Source organism: Corvus moneduloides, chromosome 3 (assembly GCF_009650955.1).
Source record: "Corvus moneduloides isolate bCorMon1 chromosome 3, bCorMon1.pri, whole genome shotgun sequence".
Taxonomy (NCBI): domain Eukaryota; kingdom Metazoa; phylum Chordata; class Aves; order Passeriformes; family Corvidae; genus Corvus; species Corvus moneduloides.
In genome coordinates this window covers 91,655,651-91,669,809 of record NC_045478.1, presented here as the reverse complement: position 1 = coordinate 91,669,809, position 14,159 = coordinate 91,655,651, and the positions used below count along the sequence as shown (strand labels likewise).

The following is a 14,159-nucleotide window of genomic DNA, read 5'->3' as shown; positions in this document are numbered from 1 at the left end:
TTTAATGACGCATCCAGAGAAAGCCAGTTACAGGGAAAAATGCCGCCTTCAAACTGGCAGGCCAAACCAAACAAGATGAGGCCAAGTCACCACTGTCCTGTCCTCTCTGCCTCCACTTAAACCAATGCACAATAAGCACCGAACAGGTACAAACTGTTTGCAAGCCATGATGTCTTTCTTTCTGTTTCTTCGGTCCTATGGAGGAGAACATGGGTATAAATCCAAAATGGAATGCAGCCCTTTTAATGATAATGGCCCATCACAAACAGGCTCAGTAGGTGCCCGCTAACTACTGGCATGTATACCTTCTGCCCTGTAAGCAAAGTAGCCATTTGGCCACATGACTAAATTCCAATATTCAGCACTATGAGCCTTGTATGAAAACCACAGGGACCTATCAGCATTCCTCTAGTATGAGCCGTGCTATGCTCCTGCCTTTCTCAGCATAAAGCCTGGGAAAGTTTTGTATTATTTACACATGCAAACTACATGTGATGCATGGTAGAAGAGATCTTAAAATTCCATCCTCCCCTCTGCTCACACATTTGCATTGGTCTATTAATCCTCACTTTCCACTCACACCTCTAGCTACCACTTTTTTCATCTCTTCCTCCAAGTCCTTCCCCATTTACTCCCTCTTCCCCCTTCTGCATTGCCACGTACTTCTGTAGCTGATCTCCACCTTTCGAGCTCCATCTAACTGTCTTGATGTCCCCCTTCTTACCTCTAACCTCTCAGTTTCTCACTGGAAGCAGAAAGAAGACCTGAAAGGAGACCTAGGAGTGATGAACCAATTCCTTCTCTTGCATCCCTCTCCTTCCTACAGCAAAGTTCTGGAGCCAGAGACCTGTATGTATCCAGCCCTAGAAACTAACCTGCAGCAGCAGGCCAAGGCACAAGGGTTAGGCATGCTCACATTACCAAGGCTATCTCCCTGCTCACAATTCCACACGGAACCATTTATTATGGTCAGTGTAACCAAGATAGATGGCCCTTGTCCATTAGTTAAAAGTTAACAAAACACCCATCTCTAAGACAAAGCTGGTCTTTGGTGCCTTAGCTAAGGTTATTCTGATATGTTCAAAGCAGGCAGAATCTGTCTACAAGACAATGGGGTAAGGTGCTTCAGTGGATGGGGAGTTTAATGGCAAGGACACCAATGATGGAGAGAAATTAGGGGCTGGGGGGAAGCTAAAGTGACACTCCACTGCTCCACACATACAAAACAAGAACATGCAAAACACCAGAAAGTGCCTAGCAGGAAACTGGCTTGTGCCACTGGAAGAATGATCTAATCACCATAAATGTTAAGATAATAAAGGAATATCTGCAGTTCCTCACATATGTTGCTCCTTACTCTCCTCATAATCCCATGTGAAAGCTGGCCCCCTCTCACCGCAGCATCTGGATGTTCCATTGACAGAGCATTGTCTCATGGCTGCAGCACAACTCCTGTTTTCTATTACTGGCTGTAGGAGAAATGTGTGGTATATTAAACAAGGACATAGAATTTGAATTCTGCTGCATGCTTCAATATTTAGTCACCAGTAACTGAAACTAGGTAATCACTGATTCTTTCTGTGACTCTGTTCCCTCAATTACAACAAGGTATATTAAACTCTGGTGTTATGTAATTCAATACTTGCATTAGTAACAGCTTGGGATGCAAGCTAATGGAGAAGCCAGTGTTTTTATTATGAAATACCAAACTGGAGATACCTCAGAGAAAACTGGAAGGTGTTGCAGTTTGCAAAAGTGTTTGATTTGGTGGAGCATTCCCCTTGCACAAGAAGTGACATTTAATAGGAGCTATTTTGGTGTCTTAGCTTATAGGGGACAGCAAAACCAAAAGTCCTGCCAAAGGTGCCAAAAAAGAAAAAGGTGTGTTTGTCTCTCTGAACAGTGTTATCACATAATGTCTACTTTGCAAGGCAGCACAATCATACCTACAAAGGCAGCTCCTTCTGAATTTAGGAATAAAACAATTAAAGACATCACCTGTCTATTTCCACAAGAACTTTTAGGTTCTGAAGACAGGTCAAAACCAAAAAAGCTGTACTATTATTTGTGTATAAGGGCCCAGAATAGTAAGGAGTGAAAGGGGGAAAGGGACATACAAAATCAAATAGAATATTTGCTGCTCAAAACCGTATTCCTTTCAGAAGACAGAAGCAAAAGCTTCTCTGAGATGTTGCTCCACCTCTGGAGATATGAAGTGTTTGTTAGATCCCTCATCAAAACAAAAGGACACGGGTATATTAATCTAACAACAAAAGTGTCCATTGTGAGAGGAGACCCAGTGCCAGGCTGCCTGCTCCATCTGACAGGGAGAGTAAACACCACGGCTCTGTGCACTTGGCTGCATGCCTTGCCTGACACCACCAACCAGTGCAGCCACAGGGCCAGCAGCTCAGTCACCACAGGGTACAGGACTAACAGGACTTTCCTACCCTCCCAACAGAGGTCATTTCTGCATGTCTCCCAGTCTCTGAAGTGCCACACAATGTTTTGAGCATCCCTCCAGTCTGAAATGCAGAGCAGTATCACTGCTATATGCTGACGTTGGATGTAACGTGGTGGTGGATCCATCACTATCCTCACTCATCAATGAACCATACAAAATTCTGTCTCCTATTGCTGAGGGGCTGAAATGAGGCATATATAGTCAATATAATAGAAATGCATGTACATTCATTTAGTGAATATAATCCTCCTAAAATTATTTTTGAGCTGAAACTGCGCCATCAGATCTAAAGGCTGGATTCCACTCTCAGTGACTGCCAGATGAATAAGGACACTTCGATTCAGGGGTACATGTGTATATATATATATGTGTGTGTCTATATATGTAAGTTTCAGATTAAAGTTTTTCAATCCTAACCAGTATCTTTAACGTTGTTGATACATCATTTGGAGAACTTGCTTTGAAGTTTTAAGAAATAAAGATCTGGACAAAGCTCATAATTTAAAATTTATAACTTGTAATGCCACAATATTGTTTTGCACTTGATGAACCATAATGCATGTACACACTTGTGCATGCATGTATGCATTTACACATGAGTATTCATGCAGATGTTTGAGTGAAATAATGACAAAACTTATTGCTGATAGGGATAGCTTGCATCTGATTTATTGCTGGTGGTGTTATTTTTCTGCAGCACTCTTTACACTGCAGAAGAATATGTTTCTGTTAGATGCCACTACAAACCCAGCACAAACATTTATTTTTTGCAAGTTTATTTTCTCAATTAAAAAAATGGTTAGGAATAAATAAATTTGTTCCTAGAAGCTAAGCCTTAACAGATCTGTAAGAGGTGTGCAGTTAATGAAAGTTATGGCATTCAACATGAAGATAATTTCATGACAATGCCTGAAATCAATGTACTAGCTATCAAGCTATTTTACCAATTGTTCTTAAATGAAAAGATTTGGTTTCCATTTCATAAAATGGCCCACACTACAAAACTTAGGTAAACTAAAACTATGTTCAAATCTGTATTCATCATAGTAAAATGTATGATGTTGGTTTGGACCTTCCTGGAGGCAGCACATTTCAATTTTCACCCTTTTCCCTGTGTTTTTCCTGTGTTGTCAACAGGTCCTTGTCTTTCATTGGCTTCTCAAGCCCATTATAATTCTCGCCCCTGTATTGGTTAAGATTTAGTGAGTGGTCTGCACAAGTTGTTTGCTGGCAGGGGAATAGGCCAGCCTGAAAGAACGAAAGAAAGAATGAATAAATGAGAAAGAACGAAAGAACGAAAGAAAGAAAGAGAACATCAGCATTTGCTGCATCTTGGGCAACAGCTATGGAAAGAGGAAAGGCATTTACTGTTCAAAAAGAAGAAGCTTATGAGCTTTTAGAAAGTGAGTCAGCTTTACCTCAACTGGAAGTAAAAAGAAAAAAAATATGAAACTTCTACAGGAATTGTTTCTTTTCTCCCTTTAGTTTTGCTTGGTATTTCTCAAACATCTTCAAAGTGAACCTCCTTTTTCAGATAACAGCCCAACTCAAACCCACATCCCTGAAGGCCAGGGAGACAGAATTAGCCAGAATTAGATTAAATTTCCTGCCACTAAAACACTGATCATCTGTCAGCAATTAAGGGTAGTTACCAGTCCCTGACAACTGTAAATATTTGTAGTCAGCAACTTCATCATGGCTTCATTTGCCTCCCTTGAAGAAACTTTTGCTGTGTTCACACCTAACACCTTATGACAATTTTGAACTTCTTCATGATATTTTGCACAGACCAGAGCTTTAGAAAAACAGTTGTTCAGCTGAATTTCAGTTAGCAGAGTAGAGGGCACTGATTTGTAAAATGGAATCTTCCTCTGCTTTCCCCATCACTTTTGAATGTTTCCTTCTATTCTGTAAATATTTTCCCGTCTTCCAGGGGAATAATTTTATTTTAAAAATTTATGTTCTACCAAATGGTCACCTTACAGACCGATGCAGTATGCAGACAGGTGATCTGTATCACAGATATTACTATGTGTATGTTGTTGTCTAAATTTAGTAAATATGTGAACTAAGGAGGCTGAAGTGAGCTTGTCCCTAGGCAGCTGTTCCAATAATAGTCTGCATAATGACATTCCTCAATGTTTTTCATTTGAAGGATTTTTTTGCCTTTTTTAAGAAGAATCCGAAGACCAGCTTGAGCTGCACTGCAACATAAACTTTCACTAATAGTAATTTAAAAATTAGTTTGGGCTCTGAATGGTCAGGGATTTTTTTCCTTTTTATTCCCCTGATATAAACATGTGGATTTGTTTAGCTGCATAGAGGGGAGGGGCTTGGGGGCCTTTTTAAGTTTTGGAAGTGATTAGGGAATGCCTGATGTTGTATTGACCATCATTTAATTAACAATGATCTAGATCAACATGTCTTGTTACAACCAAGAATAGGGCACTAATACAGTCAGAAGTAAAGTCAGTCTCCAGCTATGAAGACAGAGATCCCAGTGACTTCCAGGAAAATCAAAGTGATGTCTATCAAAGGAACAAAGAAATGGAAAGGGAAAGGCTATTTCCACTTCTTATTCTGATACAGGATCTAGGCCAGATCCTTTATTCTGGTTGACTATTGGTTGACACAAAACCAAAGTGACAAAGTTTTTAAACTGCCATTGTAACTCTGTGGTCTATAAGCTGACAGAGGTATATTAAGACCCTAGTGCCAATAGAACAGCCGTGGGATTTTTTAAATGATACTTGGCTATTAATGGATCCTGAAACAGTTCAGGCAACAGGCAGGGAACTCCAGCTAAATATCCTCCTTTTTGTAGAATTGGTGGCTGAGCTGTCCCACTGCCTATTCTACCTAGAAAACTCACTTCCTTTGAAAATTATTTCAGTATAGCCTGTTCTGCATGCTTTTAAGTGCTTTGTAGCATCTCAGTGGTAAAAAAAGTAGCTGGAGCAAGACGTCCTGGCTCTATCTGTGATGCTGGGAAGGGGACAGCATTTGCTTACTGTGTATTCTTTGCAGAAGACCTAGAAGAATTAGTTATGGTTGGTTGGTGTGGCTTGCTAAATTCTGGTTATTCATGTTCTCGGAAGTTTACGTGCAAACTAATCAGCTGCACTGATCCCCTAGTATGAAGCTGAAATCAATTAGGAAGGCCGTTGACCTTATTACAGCAAGTGACATTTAGTTTCAGTTTTTAAATGACATTTAGTTTCAGTATTTGACAGCCAAGCTCTTTATTCTGGCTTTGGGGGCTTTGGTGTTTTAGTCTTGTTTGGGGGTTTTTTGTTTGTTTTGCTTTGGGTTTTTTGCCTTCCCTCTATTACACCACTCTTAACTTGCCCTGATTTTTCTTAGACATAATTTTCATCACATGAAATCTGTCCTATTTTATGACACACACTTTCCTGGAGGATACTTGACCTTCTTTACAGGAATTCCTGTATGCTTATGAGTCCTGGAAATGGGACAATGTTCCTACGGAAAGGTGGCTCCTTACTTCTAGGCAAAGGATGCTGACTTGCTTTCTTGGAAATCTGTTTGACTGTGAGGGTGAGGGCAGGAGAGAAGAAAGATGTAAGCCATCTTTGTTGTACTTGGCAAGAGGGTTCAGTATGGGAATGCAGAGCACCCATGCTCCAGTGAGGTGCTAAGTAGTACATGTGATTACCAGAAGGCAGAGTTGCTCTGGAGACAAAAAATACATTGCTTTCTCTGTGAAGCAGTTGAGTGCAGAGGGGCACACCCAGATTCTGCAAGCCTTAATTCCATCCTGGCAGTCTGAGCCAGAGGGAAACTTGGTGTATGCCAGGAGAGCAGCACATATTTAACTAGGTCGTGGCACTGATTCTATGCAAGATTTTCATCCACAGAGACTGGGGCCCTAAAACCGTTGTTTGCTCCTGGGCCACTGCACATGCCAGAGAAGAAACTAGTCATCTAGAGGGATGTAGCTAATCAGGAATTGAGTCAGTTTTGCAGAAGACTTCAAAGATGTAAAATAATAATATTTTTAAATTATGGGGAATAAATCTGTACCTTTTGAATACATAACCATACATAGATAGAAAATTTGAGCTGTGAGCAAATCATCATATTTTGTTTCACTTGACAGAATCTGAAGTTTAGCACCTGTATTTTTTGTATTGGTGCCTGTGAGGTTCTAACAGCTGCGGAAACTATGATTTTGACAGAGAGACAGTATCATGCCTATGGAGACAGCCACAGGAAACTTACTGCTCAGTTCATAAGAAGCATGACAGAGCTTGAGTCCTGACCACTGATTTACCACTGCCCTGCTCATTCACATCAGGCATCTTCTTAACTCAGCCCCACTCCACACTCATGTTACACTCATGTAAATGCTGCTGCAAAGTTGGTGTCAGTAGGGAACTCGGTCGTGAGACTGCACAGCACTGCTTCACATCATGCAAATACCATGGGAAGGAAAGGTTTCACATTATTTTGTCTCTGTAAATGACTGTTGCAAGTCTACAAGAAGAATAGAAAGGACACTGAAAATCATTAAGCACTGGGTGTTATTAGGCCTCATGAATAAGTTGGATGCACAAGTTCTTAATATACCAAAACACTGAAGTATTCTGAATTGCATGAAGGAGGAAGACTCTGACACTAAATTTTCTTCTAATTGGCAGAAGGAAGGAAGGAAGGAAGGAAGGAAGGAAGGAAGGAAGGAAGGAAGGAAGGAAGGAAGGAAGGAAGGAAGGAAGGAAGGAAGGAAGGAAGGAAGGAAGGATAGAGCATAAAATCAAGAATGTTACTAAACTATCATTGCCATTAAGTCTATTTACTAACTTACAAGAAATGCCTCCAGTTTAGACTATAATTATAATCAAAACCAAGTTAGTGTGTTGGCCCTCAGACAGAGTACTGAATGGTGTGACTAACATCTGTAGTACAGCCTAGATACAAATTCTGTTCCGCTGAAATGGTGATGGAGTAAAGACACAGATGGGATTGGAGGTTACAATTTTTATGCCATTAGGGTGTGTGCTGCTTTTAAACATACCTTGTTTGTCCATAACTGGGGCTTGTGAAGCCCTGTTTGCTGTAACTTTGCTCTAAAGTTGAAAAACCATCTTACCACCTTGCTGTATGCAGAAGATTCCTCTTGCCTGGTGAATGTAGGTAACACACATGTTCAAGAAAACAAAATGATAGCTTAAATTCTGTTTCCTGTTATTCTGTTCCTCTCCCATTCCCCACATGCAAATCCAAACTAACCTGGATGATCTGTGTAGTTTCTGACTCACTCTTCTCTCCCTCTCTGTAGATCTCTGTTCAGTTCAGGTCCTCACTGTGTAGGAAGAGGCTCTCTTCAGATGAATTAGTACAGCTACTTTGACTGTAGAGATGGTCTTCTGGAAAAACAATTGTGTTCTTTTTAGCTTACCTCTCAATATAAAAGGCATCTCCAATGTTTTTTCAAAAGAAATTACAGAAGAAATATGTACAAAGGTTCCTATATGGTCTCTTAATTTCAGTGCAGCGCTATTCTTTGCTGAAGCACTCAGCAGTGCTCGTAAGATACTCTACAATCAAATCCAATATGAATGTCTCACACGTACCACTATATCTTCAACACTGATTGCATCTGCACTGCAAACAAATTGTTGATTTGATACTCTATACATTAACTTTGAATATAGGGATCATAAGTGATCATTGATAAAGAAAAAGAAACAATTTTTTTCTGCACAGAGTGTGATTAACATACAAAAGATGGTTTTCAACTGGTACAGAACTATTGGCTTTGTGCTCTTTCTGCCAGCTGCTCTAGACAGATGATTTCCAGGACTTAGGAGGAAATCTGTTATAAATTATTTGCTTTTATCATTCAGCTAATTTTCTTGTTGTTGGGTTTTTCCCATTATTTTTTATTAAAGCCAAATGAGTGTGCTCCAGGACATTCCACAAATGCTGCTGTACTGTCACTTTAGGAAATACCATTAAAGCGACCTTTTCCTTGTTTGCCTCCCATGGTATTTAACTAAACTGTTTTAAGAGAAACATCATTAGAATTGTCAATTTCTCCATGTGTGTCTTAAGGTTATTAATAGAAACTGTCTTTGGGGGATAACAGAAAAAGAGGGCTTTGTTTTTCCCTCATTACCCGCATTTTCCACTAAAGTAACAGTATCAACTTTAACACAGGTCTATCAACATCAGCGAAATTTAGGCCTCTCTCTCTCTCTCTCTCTTACCCCCACGCCCCTGTAAGAATTTGATACTAGTGAAAGACACCACATTAGAATCACAAGAGAGTGAAGTCCTCTACCCAACCTCAAACTGTATATAGCACAGGGAGCAATTCCACTGCTCCCCACCCCCCAAAAACCTTCCACCACAATTCCTGATTTTTGTCCTGGCATCCCTTATTTTAAGAGGGTGTGGGACAGTACATCCCAAACAGTACTTGGATCAAAATAGTAAGTGCCAGCTACGATCACAGTTCTCGAGCTGCTTTGACTCAACCACAAGAAAAAAACAGGTATCACAGAGCACAGAACAGTTAAAGCTGGAGGAGACCTCTGGCAATCATCTGTTCCAAACCTCATCTCCAAAGGGGGGTCAACTAGAGAAGGTTGCCTGGAGCCCCATCCAGTCAGGCTTTGAGTATCTCCACATATGGAGCCTCCACCATGTCTTTGAGTAACTTGTTTCAGTGTTTTGATCACACACACACTAAACATTTTTTCTTATGTTTAAATGGAATTTCCTGTGTTTCAGTTTGTGCCCATAAACTCTCATCCTTCCCACTGAGCACCACAGAGAAGTATCTGGCTCCATCTTCTTTACTCCCCACATCAACAAGTATTCATAAATATTGATAAGCAGTCCCAGTTCTCTCAGTCTCTCCTCATATTCAGATATACCAGCCCTTTAACCATCTTTGTGGCCTTTTGTTGCACTCCCTCCAATGTGTCCACCTCTTTCTTGCCCTGCAGAACCCCAGAACTGGAAACAACACTCCAGATGTGTCCCACCAATGTTGAGCAGAAAGGAAGGATCATTTGTTTTGACTTGCTGGTTTTTCATTTTTCTTGATACAGTCCAAGGCTGTTGTCTTTCTTTGCCACAGTGGTACAGCTCAGATTGATATTCAAATTGTTGCCTACCAGAACTCCAGGTTCTTTTGCACAAGGATGTTTTCCAACTGGTTTGCCCCAGCCTGTACTTATGCATGAGGCTTTTCCTCCTCAGGAAAATGACTTTGTATTTTCCTTTGTTGAATTCTATGAGATTACTATTGCGGTGCCTCCAAACAGCAGTATGACCATCTGGTCTATCAATTTTCTTCCCAGTTTTATGTTGTCAGCAAACTTGCTGAAGGTACAGTCAGTCCCATCATCCAGGCCATTAATGAAGATGTTAAACAGTTTTGTATTCCAGAACTAAACCTGGGATAATCTATTTGTGTGGCCTGCAGCTGATCTGTTTGCTGCTGACCACAACCTTTCAAGCCCAGCAGCTCAGCTAGCTACTAAGCCATGTCACTAATCACTTATCTAGCCCACGGTTCATCAGTTTGTCAATGAGGACATTATGCAAAAGTGTCAAAAGCCTTACTAAAGTCAAGATAAACAGCATCTACTGTTCTCTCCCTATGTCATCACAGAAGGCTATTAGGATGGTCAGGAATGATTTCTCCTTATGGATTTGTGCTGAGTACTCCTGGTCACATTCTTGTCCTTCATGTGTGTGGAATTGGTTTCTAGGATGGTGTACTCCTTCACCTTTCTAGGGATTGAGATGAGGCTCTCCACCCTGTCCAAATAGCCTTTCTTGTACCTCTTGAAGATAAAAATGACAACTGCTTTCTTCGTGTCCTCAAGGAATCTCCCCCAGTGGCTATAACCTTTCAAAGCTAATCAAGAGTCGCTTCACATGGACATTATGCTCCCTCAGCATTTGTGGGTGTATCCCATCAGGGACTTACTTGTTTATTTGTACAGTTTAGTTAAATATTCCCTAACCCAATTCTCATTAATCAAGGGTAAGTCTGCCTTACTCCAGACATTGTGCCTGGTCTGACAGGCATGGGATTTGTCAAGGTGAGTACTTCCAGTGAAGATCACAGTGAAGAAGACTTGAGCATCTCATTCTTTTTTGTGTTCTTTGCCACCAGGTTCCCTAGACTAATCAACGGTGGGCCAATTTTTTCCCTCTTCTTTCTTTTGCAATCAATCTCTCTGTAGACACCCTTTTTGTTGTCCTGCATGTCCTTAGCAGACTCAAGGCCAGGTAGGTCTTGGTTTTCCTTTTCCCATCCCCACACATTCAGATAGTGTCTCTATATTCCTTCCAAGTCGCCTGACCATACTCCTACCTCTTGTAGACTTCCTTTTATGTGTAGTTAGGAGCTCTTTGGTTACCTAGACAGGCCTCCTGACACCTTTGTTTCATTTCATGGTCATCAGGATAAACTTGAGTTTAGAAGAGGTGATCCTTGAAAATCATTGGACTCTCATGGACGTCTCTTCTTGCCAGGGGCATGTCCTGTGGAATTCTTTCAAGGAGGTCCCTGATCAGGCCACAGTCTGCTCTCCTGAAGTCTAAGGTTGTGATCCTGTTCTTTGTACTGTTACCTCCTCTCAGAATCCTAACTCTACCATCCCATGGTCACTGCAGCCAAAGCTACCCTTGACTTTCTCACCCTGAATCCATTCTTCCTTGTTTGTAAATGCCAGGTTCAGTAGAGTGACTTCTCTCTTCAGCTCAACCATTACCAGTGTTAGGAAGTTGTCATCACTCCAAAAACCTCCTGGATTTCTTGTGCTCTGTTGTATTGCTCTTCCAGAAGACATTGAGGTGGTCATGAGCCTCCTCCAGTTGCCTGAAGAAGGTCTCCTTTACTCATTCTTTTGATCTTTAACAGATATCCACCAAAGCATTGCTCTGGTTTATTTCCCACAAGCTCTCAATTGGCTCATGGTCCATCACCATGATGAGGTAGTGTCAAACAGATGCTATCATTGGAGAACCATTTCACAGCAACATAAGGCTCCTCCTCTGCTGCATTTTTTCCTTCCTATGTTTTTAGGAAACACTCAGAAATTCAAATATATCCTGTTCTGGGAGACCTCATGCCCATTCAAATCAATACCACAGCTCAGGGTCAATTTAAATCAGTTTCCCTGTATAGCACAGTTCTTTCCCAGTTTGCTGGTGTTGATATTTCTTTCCTAGTCTCCAGTCTTGCTGCTTGGGACTTCACCACACTAACACATGCTAGACTTGGACTTCTACCTTCTGAGAAAGAAGTTTCAACAAAACCTTTTTGTCTCATTAATGTACAGAAACCCTCACATGGTCCTGATTACTCTAACGCTCTCTACTAAAGATTGTCTCCATTCATTCCCTTGTTACCACTTCATGATTCAGTCTGTCCTTATATTCCCTAAAGAGCTATCCTTAGTCATGCAATTCACATGGCATTACCTCTTCTCATCCCTAAAAGTGAGGTAGCTTATCCTACAACGTTTGCAATTGCACCAACTTTTCATTCTGATGAACAAACTGGATTTGAACAGGTGACGAAATTTTGTTCAGCCACATGTAATAACTCTAATCTTGTTTATCAAGCGGGCCTGCTTATTTTTATAGTATTACTTTTGGTATGAGCATTGTTTGATTCTGTATTCACATCTGCATCTATCAGTGCCACAGCATCTTACGATGCAAGGACGTGATCCTTGTCTCTACCTTCCTAACACACTGTGTAAAAGAACTAGGATGTAGCATCTGACAAGAAGCAGCAATCATACTTCTGTGTAATGCTCATTCATCTCAAAGGAAGTTCCTGCCTTAGCTGACACTAAGGCAGTAAATGCATGGAGTTCTAAGAAGTACAGCCTGGCAAGTTTTCTATATGTAGCCCTAAGTGGTTTTCTTAAAAGAGCTGGCAGAGAAGGAGCAGGGAAAGAGAGGTTTAATGCCAAATTTCTTTACTTATTGCAAATATCAACCCTCTTGAGTAATAATTTGACATTCCTTAGCAAAGACACACTCTACTTTTGAAATATTTACCATTCCTTTATTTTTTATAACCTTAAGAAAATTCGTGAGGAATGTGAACTGTTTTGGTTTTTGTCTTCCTATGACGGCAGAGATTTATTTATAGCCAGGAACTGCAGGACAGTTCTCACGTGGCTGCTGAAAATTAAAACAGCATGTAGAGTTTTGTTTTGTTTTGTTTTGCTTTTTATGCCTTTGCCGCTACAATCTCTCCCTGGGTTCCCTAAACCCTTGTTATTGTAACTAGAGCTACATTTGCATTGCTACAATTGCAGGGTTATGTAAATTCCAAAGGCTTTAAAGGAAAGGGCCTGCAGATTCTACTCTGGGACATAGGGAGGTTGACACAAACTGTTATGCCCAACAACAAGGGAGAGACAAAGGCATTCATAAATTGTCAAGAGACAGGAAACCTAAGTCTCAGCCTCAGCATCAACCTGAAACTTTCTAAACCATTAGAATTTACTGGTTTCATTTAAATTGATTGCCCTCTCATTTTCAGTGTTGTGCTTTGCTAGGGCCAGGAAAATTTCCTTCGATCACTTCTGAAAATCTCCATGTTCTCTTTCACCTTTCACCACTGTGTACTGGTTTACCCAGAAGAGCCAACAACAGAAAGTTCTACAGGTACAAATATTTTCAGACCCAAGGAACTGCATTTTTACAACGATGATGAAAATGTGCATGTTGAAATACTTTACCTTAGTCACAATTATTTTTATACTAAAAAGGAAATCACAATGAAAGAGAAAACCCTTACTCATAAAAGTTGTCAAGATAACAGAGTCTGCACCTGATCCCTTGCAAGCAGTCCTTACTGCACTAAGGGTGGGAAGAAGTGTGATAGATGTTGCACATCTGCGCACTTCTGAGTAACCAAGTTGTAATGCTGACATTAGCTGTGCATTTCTGTGTGGGCATGGGCAAGCCAATTCATGTTTCTGACTCTGTACTCTCTAAAAGAGGGATAATCACGCCTGACTCAGACTCAGTGTTAGAAGGTTCTGCATAAGCTCATCTTAGTCCCCAGTGTTTAGACAACTCAGCTAAATGAGAAAAATGTTTAGCCCGCTTCTCCAGACTTGCTTCTATTAAAGTTCTAAATCATCATTAGATAAATCATGTTTAGACCTCAGACAAAAAAACAGATTATATTATTCTTGAAGTATGTGGAGGTTTTTCTCAGCACGGTGCACCCCAGTCACTGGAGTGTGCTAATGAGAGCTCATGGATTTTGTGAAGAGGTGCAGTCAGAATTCCCTAGCCAATTCAGCTGACACCATAAGGAAGAATGAGGCTGTGATACCACTCCAACATGCTGCTTTCTATAGCTGTTAAATTTTCTAGTGAACCTTAAACTTACTGCAGAGGATGTGGAGAGAAAAAAAAAATAGCAGGACTTGCTGCATTGTTCACTCATATCTTTGGTGCAAAGTCAGTCATGGTAAGTGAGATAGAAAATGAAGAAGCACTGGCTCACACTTTGCAGCCAGGTAGGTCAGTGCCAAGACAACACAGAAGGAGCATTCTAAGCAATTCCCAAGCTGTGATATTTTAAAAACAATCACTAAAGTTGAAAAGGTGCATTCAATGGTGTACAGTAGTTCCTACTCACCTGGTAGTCACTGTCACTGCACAGGTGGCAATAGCT

General features: G+C 40.7%; 1 protein-coding gene across 3 annotated transcripts in view; it reads right to left on the bottom strand.

Moving 5' to 3' along the window:
* DAAM2 (dishevelled associated activator of morphogenesis 2) overlaps positions 1-14,159 on the bottom strand; it is a 205,449-nt gene that overhangs the window by 177,726 nt on the left and 13,564 nt on the right. For all 3 annotated transcript variants that reach the window (XM_032102750.1, XM_032102751.1, XM_032102752.1), the window contains one exon: positions 7,715-7,851. The gene's annotated coding sequence lies outside the window, so the exon portion shown is untranslated. The remainder of the gene's footprint in view (positions 1-7,714; positions 7,852-14,159) is intronic.